Source organism: Lepidochelys kempii, chromosome 8, assembly GCF_965140265.1.
Source record: "Lepidochelys kempii isolate rLepKem1 chromosome 8, rLepKem1.hap2, whole genome shotgun sequence".
NCBI classification, from domain to species: domain Eukaryota; kingdom Metazoa; phylum Chordata; order Testudines; family Cheloniidae; genus Lepidochelys; species Lepidochelys kempii.
Genome location: NC_133263.1, coordinates 108,040,353 through 108,047,862, shown reverse-complemented (window position 1 = coordinate 108,047,862; position 7,510 = coordinate 108,040,353). Strand labels below are relative to the sequence as shown.

The following is a 7,510-nucleotide window of genomic DNA, read 5'->3' as shown; positions in this document are numbered from 1 at the left end:
CTCTACCTATCCCCCCTTAGTCTCCTCTTTTCCAAGCTGAAAAGTCCTAGCCTCTTTAATCTCTCCTCATATGGGACCCATTCCAAACCCCTAATCATTTTAGTTGCTCTTCTCTGAACCTTTTCTAATGCCAGTATATCTTTTTTGAGATGAGAGGACCACATCTGTACGCAGTATTCAAGATGTGGGTGTACCATGGATTTATATAAGGGCAATAAGATATTCTCCGTCTTATTCTCTATTCCCGTTTTTAATGATTCCTAACATCCCGTTTGCTTTTTTGACTGCTGCTGCACACTGCGTGGACGTCTTCAGAGAACTATCCATGATGACTCCAAGATCTTTCTCCTGATCAGTTGTAGCTAAATTAGCCCCCATCATATTGCATGTATAGTTGGGGTTATTTTTTCCAATGTGCATTACTTTACATTTATCCACATTAAATTTCATTTGCCATTTTGTTGCCTAATCACTTAGTTTTGTGAGATCTTTTTGAAGTTCTTCACAGTCTGCTTTGGTCTTAACTATCTTGAGCAGTTTAGTGTTGTCTGCAAACTTTGCCACCTCACTATTTACCCCTTTTCTCCAGATCATTTATGAATAAGTTGAATAGGATTGGTCCTAGGACTGACCCTTGGGGAACACCACTAGTTACCCCTCTCCATTCTGAAAATTTACCATTTATTCCTACGCTTTGTTCCCTGTTTTTTAACCAGTTCTCAATCCATGAAAGGATCTTCCCTCTTATCCCATGACAACTTAATTTATGTAAGAGCCTTTGGTGAGGGACCTTGTCAAAGGCTTTCTGGAAATCTAAGTACACTATGTCCACTGGATCCCCCTTTTCCATGTTTGTTGACCCCTTCAAAGAACTCTAATAGGTTAGTAAGACATGATCTCCCATTACAGAAACCATGTTGACTTTTGCCCAACAATTTAGGTTCTTCTATGTGTCTGACAATTTTATTCTTTACTATTGTTTCAACTGATTTGCCCGGTACTGACGTTAGACTTACCGGCCTGTAATTTCCAGGATCACCTCTAGAGCCCTTCTTAAATATTGGTGTTACATTCGCTATCTTCCAGTCATTGGGTACCAGAAGCTGATTTAAAGCACAGGTTACAAACCATAGTTAATAGTTCCGCAATTTCTCATTTGAGTTCTTTCACATCCATAGAGGAGTGTAGGAATAACCGTTGTCTTATAGACCCGGGTCCTGTCACGGGCCGTGAAAATGCTTCGGAGCAATTTCCCAAAGGAAGCTCTTGCACACTGGGTCCTGTGCTGGATCTCACTGTCGGTGTTTTGTGAGAGTTGGCTACCGAGGTAGCAGAAGTGCTCGGCTCTCTCCGAAGTCTGACCCTCGATGGTGATTTGTGGTGGCAGCACAGATACTAAAATTGGAACCTGCAGAGAAGATTAGCACGGCCCCTGCACAAGGATGACACGCAAATGCGTGAGGCCTTCCATATTTTTGATGTTTGTGCCATCCTCGTGCACGCTGAAAATGGCCTTGAGTCCACACTGGATTCTTTTGCACAGGTTTTTACAGAAGCCTAGGACTCTCACTCAATACTGACACACCTAATGTGCTCCATCAGCCTGCTTCAGTCCTGGCTCTGCAGCTCTATTGTCTTGTGGGTTGGAACATTTGTGTTTTTACGTCTCGTGGTAATAAAACCAATGACAGCTTCGCCCTCGGCTGTGCATGCCGGGGTCCCCAACCCACTATTGGACTTCAATCGCTTGTGCCTCCTTCTGGACCTAGCATCTTGGCCAGCTCTCAGGAACTGTAATCAGTGACTCACTGGAAATCAGTGTAATCAGTACTCACTGAGCGCATCAGATACTTGCTGGCAGGTAGAGGGAGAGCACCCGGCTCAGGGGCCGGAGGGGTGCCAGCTTTGGGGCTGCTCCTGAAAGGGGCCGTTTGTGTTGCTCAGGCTGGACATGGCAGGCCCCGCTCAGCGGCAACCCGTTACCACTGGTGTTTAGGGCTGGGTGACGGCAGCACCCCGCTGGGCTGGGGAGGAGGCGAAGGGGAACAAGTGCAGGAGCGTTTCTGTACAAGTCACGAAGCCTTGCTGGGGGCAGCAGGGGGCCAGAGGGACCTCGCCGTGGCTGAGGAGGAAACTTCTTGGTGAGCTCTGGCAGGTTGCCCCAAGCCTGGGTGGGGTGCTGCTTGGGAGAAGGGACAAGGCCTGGCCTTCCTCCTGCCCCACTCCGTGAATGATGCGACCCACAGGTGGGCTGCTGCCCCGTTGCCCTGCTTTGTTCTGGGTGCCTGGGAAAGAGTAGGATGACAGACGTCCTGTTTTTAAAGGGACAGTCCCGTATTTAAGCCCTCCTGAAGGTGTCCCGATTTTTTCTTAAAAATGGGCAAATTGTCCCGTATTTTCTGTCTCCCTCCCATCAGTACTGGCGGGTCCTGCTGCTGGCCAGATCGCTGCTCACCAGCTGCCTGCCCACCAGTGGTGAGTGGGGGGTCCAGTGGCCGCTGATGGGGGTGGGTGTGCAAGGCTGGTGGCAGGGCAAAGATGCAGTGCATGGGGCTGGCCGCTCCCCCTGCCGGTCCGTCAGCGCAGCCCCCGCATTCGGCAGAGGGAATATGGTCACCCTTGGAAAGAGGCTAAAAGTGTCTGGCAAATTTAGTCCTGGATGATGGTGAGGCTGGATTGCCGGCACCATGCCGCACGGGGCCCACTACTGCCCGACCAGTGAGAGCGGGGTGCCTGAGACGGGCTGAGCGTCCCAAGGGGGCGGCTCTGCGCCCCAGGTGCTGCTGCTCTAAGTCAGATGGAATGAAGGGGCCCAGCGTCAAAGGGATTAATGGGACCCTGACACGGTCCAATGCTACACAAGAGTCAGGGTTTGGTGTCCAGAGACCTCCGCCTGCTCTGGCCCAAGGCAGAGACCCGAAGAAATGCACCCTCGAGTTTGGAGATTTACAGGTAGGGCATGCAAGGGAAAAGAGCTAACCCAAGTGACAGGGCACGTAATGGAAACGGAATGATTATAAAACAACGGAACCAAACCCCTGGGAGGAGCCCAGTCAGTCTGGTTTTGTGGGCCACCTTTCCTGGTGGGCTGGAAGTGTTAGTTTGGTTGCTCCGCTCTGAGCTGCGGAGGATGGACACTTGCACTGCTGTTGACAGAAGAGACCCGCATAAAGGAGGGGAAATGCGGCTTGTGTTGTTCTCAGGATTGCAGGCAGCAGGTCAGGCACAGATGGATGCTCTGGGTTGGCTGGCTCGTTGCGACAACAGTTGCCCCAGGTGCCAGTTCATGTCACGGGTTGGGGTCTGGGGCAGCGTCTGGCTGATCGCATCCCTCTCCTGCATGCTCTCAGGCGGGACACAGCTGGAAGGGCTGGCATGGCTCATTGCGCTGCGGCCGTGTGGCACAGCTGCCCTCAGGCGCCAAGGGAAAGTGGAGAGCGACAGAGACAGGACAGTAGGGACAAGGGGGGGCAGAAAGGGACACACCAGGGCAGGGGAGCCGGAGCCCCCGTGTTTGCTGGTGCGGCAGGACGGGTCAGGTGGCCCAGCTGCTGTGCTGAGGTCTGGACTGCTCTGAGGCCGTGACGTTCGGTAGGGCTCCTGGGCAAAGGCCGAAATCCCTGGAGTGGTGCAGAGGCCTGATGGCCTCATGAGTTAGACTAACTCGTCTGGCTGACTCGTCGCTTGTGCCCTTTGCCAGGCACTGATAGCGGGTGGCACCATCTTACACCCTTCCCCAGCTTTCCCCCAGTGAGGTGCACACCGCGGTGTAAGGATAAGGCCTTCGGCTGCAGCCAGATTAAAAGAGCAGCCACGCAGCAGCCATTAGCTGAGAAGCAGGAAGTCACATCCTCACGTTCCATCTACATTACATTAAAACAATGTCAGATCCGGCTGGTAAGAAGGAGACCCCGTCCTAATGGCCCCACTATCACCAGATAAAGAAACAGATCTTAAGATGGTTAAAGAAAACTTAGTTTGATACCATCCTGTCCGTCAAGAAATCAGTTCTCAACTGAAAACTTAGTTTGATACCATCCTGTCTGTCAGAAATCAGTTGTGCTTGTGAAATCCTCCTTTCTTTATTGTTCTGTCGTTATGGTCCCCACTTCTCTAGTGTTTATCTGTATGGTCTCTGTCTGGTTCTTTAATTGTTTCTATCTGTTACTTAATACATTTTGCAAGATGTAAATTAATTAAAGTGTTGGGGTAGGATTGGTTAGAGAATTTTGTTACAATGTTAGGATTGGTTCGTAAAATTTGAGTATAATGATTGGTTAAGGTATAGCTAAAAAGGACTCCAATTTTCCTATATAAACTGGGGTCCAAAAGGAAGTTCTTTGGGAACCAACTCCAGGACACAGCCCCAAAGGTCAGAGCTGTCAGACCTCAACACTCTGCCAGTGACACTGTGCAGAAACTGGAGTCCTCAGGTGGACTGATCCTGACTGGCCATCAAGAAAAGTTCATCTGTCTTATTGGGCGTGGTGAGCACTGTGTGTGCAGTCTGAAGGGAGCTGTAGCTCATGAAAGCTCATGCTCAAATAAATGGGTTAGTCTCTCAGGTGCCACAAGTCCTCCTTTTCTTTTTGCGAATACAGACTAACACGGCTGCTACTCTGAAACCTGTCTGTTTTTGGTGATTGTTAATAAATAGGGGTTATGTCGGATATTACTGTGTAAGGCTCTTTCACTGGTGAAAGGTCCTGTGAACCTGCAGAGGTAGTATACACCCGGAGCCCTACGTATTGGGTACGGGTGGCCCTGAGCCCTACAGATTGGGTAAGGGTAGGTGCTTTTCGCCTGGAGCCCTATGGACTGGGAAAAGGTGGGGTGCCCTCATGTGCACAGGTAACAGCGGGTAGGCCTGCCAGCCCCCAGCTGTGTCAAGAGGGGCCGGCAGGTCCCAACCAGAGCCCGGAAGGCTCAGCAGCAGGGAATCATCGGGGCATGCGCTGTGGGATGCACCACTGGAGCCACCAGAGGGCACTCTCGCCCCACACCACGCACCCCATGCCTGGAGCCCAGTGACTGGCACAGCCCCATGCCCAGGGCCTTCCTGCAGGAGGGGGGCGAGGGGCAGCGGTGTTCCAGCCTGCTCTCCAGAGAAGCAAAACCCAACTCCCTGCTGCAAACCCAGAGGCAGGAGGCAGGGCCCATGTGGCCAGCAGTGATTACACACCCCAACCCCACGTGAGCATCTCGGCCACCTGCCAATGTCAGTCCCCCCGCTGCCCCTCCCCCCAGACACCCCATCAACCCCGATGCCCGCTCCCTGACCCTCTACTGCTACGCACCCCCAGAACCCCATCGTCCCAGCTGCTCCGTCCCCCACAGACACCCCTGCCCCTTCCCTCCACTGACTCTCCATCACCCCTGCCCCCATGAGGCCCTGGCCCGAGCCCCTCACACAAGGCCTTCCCTGTGCTTAGGGTTGCCAGGCGTCCGGTTTTCGACTGGAACGCCCAGTCAAAAAGGGACCCTGGCAGCTCCGGTCAGCACCCCTGACAGGGCCATTAAAAGTCCAGTTGTTGCAGGGCTGGCAGGCTCCCTGCCCAGCTCCGCATGGCTCCCGGAAGCGGCTGGCACGTCTCTCTGGCTCCTAGGCATAGGGGGTTCTATGCAGTCTTCCCGCCCCCAGCACCCGTTCCGCAGCTCCCATTGGCCAGGAATGGCAGCCAATGGGACCTGTAGGGGAGGCGCCTGTTGGCGCGGGCAGCGCACAGAGCCCCCTGGCCGCCCCTGTGCCTAGGAGCCAGAGAGACGTGCTGGTTGCTTCCGGGAGCTGCCTGAGGTCGGCACCATCCGGAGCGCACACCCCTCCCCATGCCCCAACCCCCTGCCCTAGACCTGAGCCATCTCCCGCACCCCCGAACCCCTCATTTCTGGTCCCACCCTGGAGCCCTCACCCCAACTTCCTGTCCCAGCCCAGAGCCCCCTCCTGCACATCAAACCCCTCATCCCCAGCCCCACCCCAGAGTCAGCACCCCCAGCCGGAGCCCTCCCCCCACAACACATCCCAGCCCACTGCCTCAGCCCGGTGAAAATGAGCGAGTGAGTGAGGGTGGGGGAGAGCAAGCGACAGAGGGAGGGGGAGATGGGATGAGGGGGCGGGGCCTCGTAGAAGGGGCGGGGCAGGACAGGGCCTCAGGCAGGGGGCAGGGCAAGAGTGTTTGGTTTTCTGCAATCAGAAAGTTGGCAACCCTACAGCCGTGCCCCTGGCTGCAAGGCACTAGGGCCTTACCGCAGCCTCCTGCCTGCAGGCTCCAGGGGCTTTCATAATTAATGATGCCTCGAATTAATTAATCCCTGACTCAATCAGTGCCCCATTAATGGGGCATGCTGGAGTGGGGTGCAGCGTGGTGGGCTGCCAGCTCGCGGTGGGGCACCGTCCTGCCACCCCGACATGGCCGTGGCCTGGCCCTGCCTGACGCCAGGGCCCCAACGCTGCTGCAGCCTGTGCCCCGTGGCGGGGGGTGGGGGCTGCTCTGCTCGCACACGGGTGGGGGCCTCGCCTCCTCTTGGCCGGTGGGCCCTGGGCACGCCTGGCCCAGCCACGGGGGTTCCGGTGTCTCGTCGGCTCCTCCAGTCCCGGTGCAGCAGGCTCTGGGGCTGGGCTGCGAACGCCTTGCAGCTCCCCCTGTACAGGACGGGGCCCTGCGAACCGGTGCCTCGGCTAGGGGGAGCAGCTCTGGGCCCCGTCTCTGGTAACCACCCCCCCACACACACACACGGGCAGAGGCTGAACTGTGCCATCCGGGCCCCTGCTCGCTGGGCAGTCACATTTGGCTGGGGGCAGTTCATGGCAGCAGCCTGGTAACGAGCAAGGCCTAGCCAGGGCTCTTCCTGGCACCTTCGCCGGGTGAGCAGATACCATGTGTGAAAAATCGGAACGGGGCAGGGGGTAATAGGCACCTATATAAGAAAAAGCCCCAAATATCAGGACTGTCCCTATAAAATCAGGAAATCTGGTCACCCTGTACCTTAGCCTCCGGCACATGCTGCCCCAGAGATCAGGGGTAGCTGGGAAATTTAAAAATCAGAGTTTGAATAACGACAGCAGCTCCTCGCGCGCTCTCTGAAGAGGGGTTTGTGTGTGTGTGTGTGTGTGTTGTGTGCACGTCTGTGTGTGTGTGTGTGGACACGCACACCTCCCCAGCCCGCTCACTGCGTCTGCTCCTCAGCCCCACACTGTGGCAGGGAGCGGAGAGTCTCCCTTGGCTCCAGCGGCCGGGGCAGGAGGCTCCGGGTTCTAGCCTGACGGCAGGCTTGGTGCAGCTCACTGATACCCACCCTGTCCCTGGCCGCGGCTGTTCTGGTGGCTGAATGGTGCAGGACTGACGAGACGGCGCCAGGAATCGCTGGGTGGGAGCCATGGCCGCAGGTCAGGCTGGGTGGGTGTGGAGTCCAGGCTCCTTTCAGCTTTGCAGCATCGCTGGCTCTGTGGGGCAGGGGGCGGCTGCTGCCATGCTGGTGGGGGGAAGTGCCCACCCACACCGCTCTATAAATA

General features: G+C 55.6%; 1 non-coding gene across 1 annotated transcript; it reads left to right on the top strand.

Moving 5' to 3' along the window:
• The first annotated feature begins 1,370 nt into the window (after positions 1–1,370).
• On the top strand, positions 1,371–1,477 carry LOC140916675 (U6 spliceosomal RNA). Its single transcript, XR_012160592.1, has one exon. It is a non-coding gene; the product is annotated as a U6 spliceosomal RNA (small nuclear RNA).
• The last annotated feature ends 6,033 nt before the right edge of the window (positions 1,478–7,510 follow it).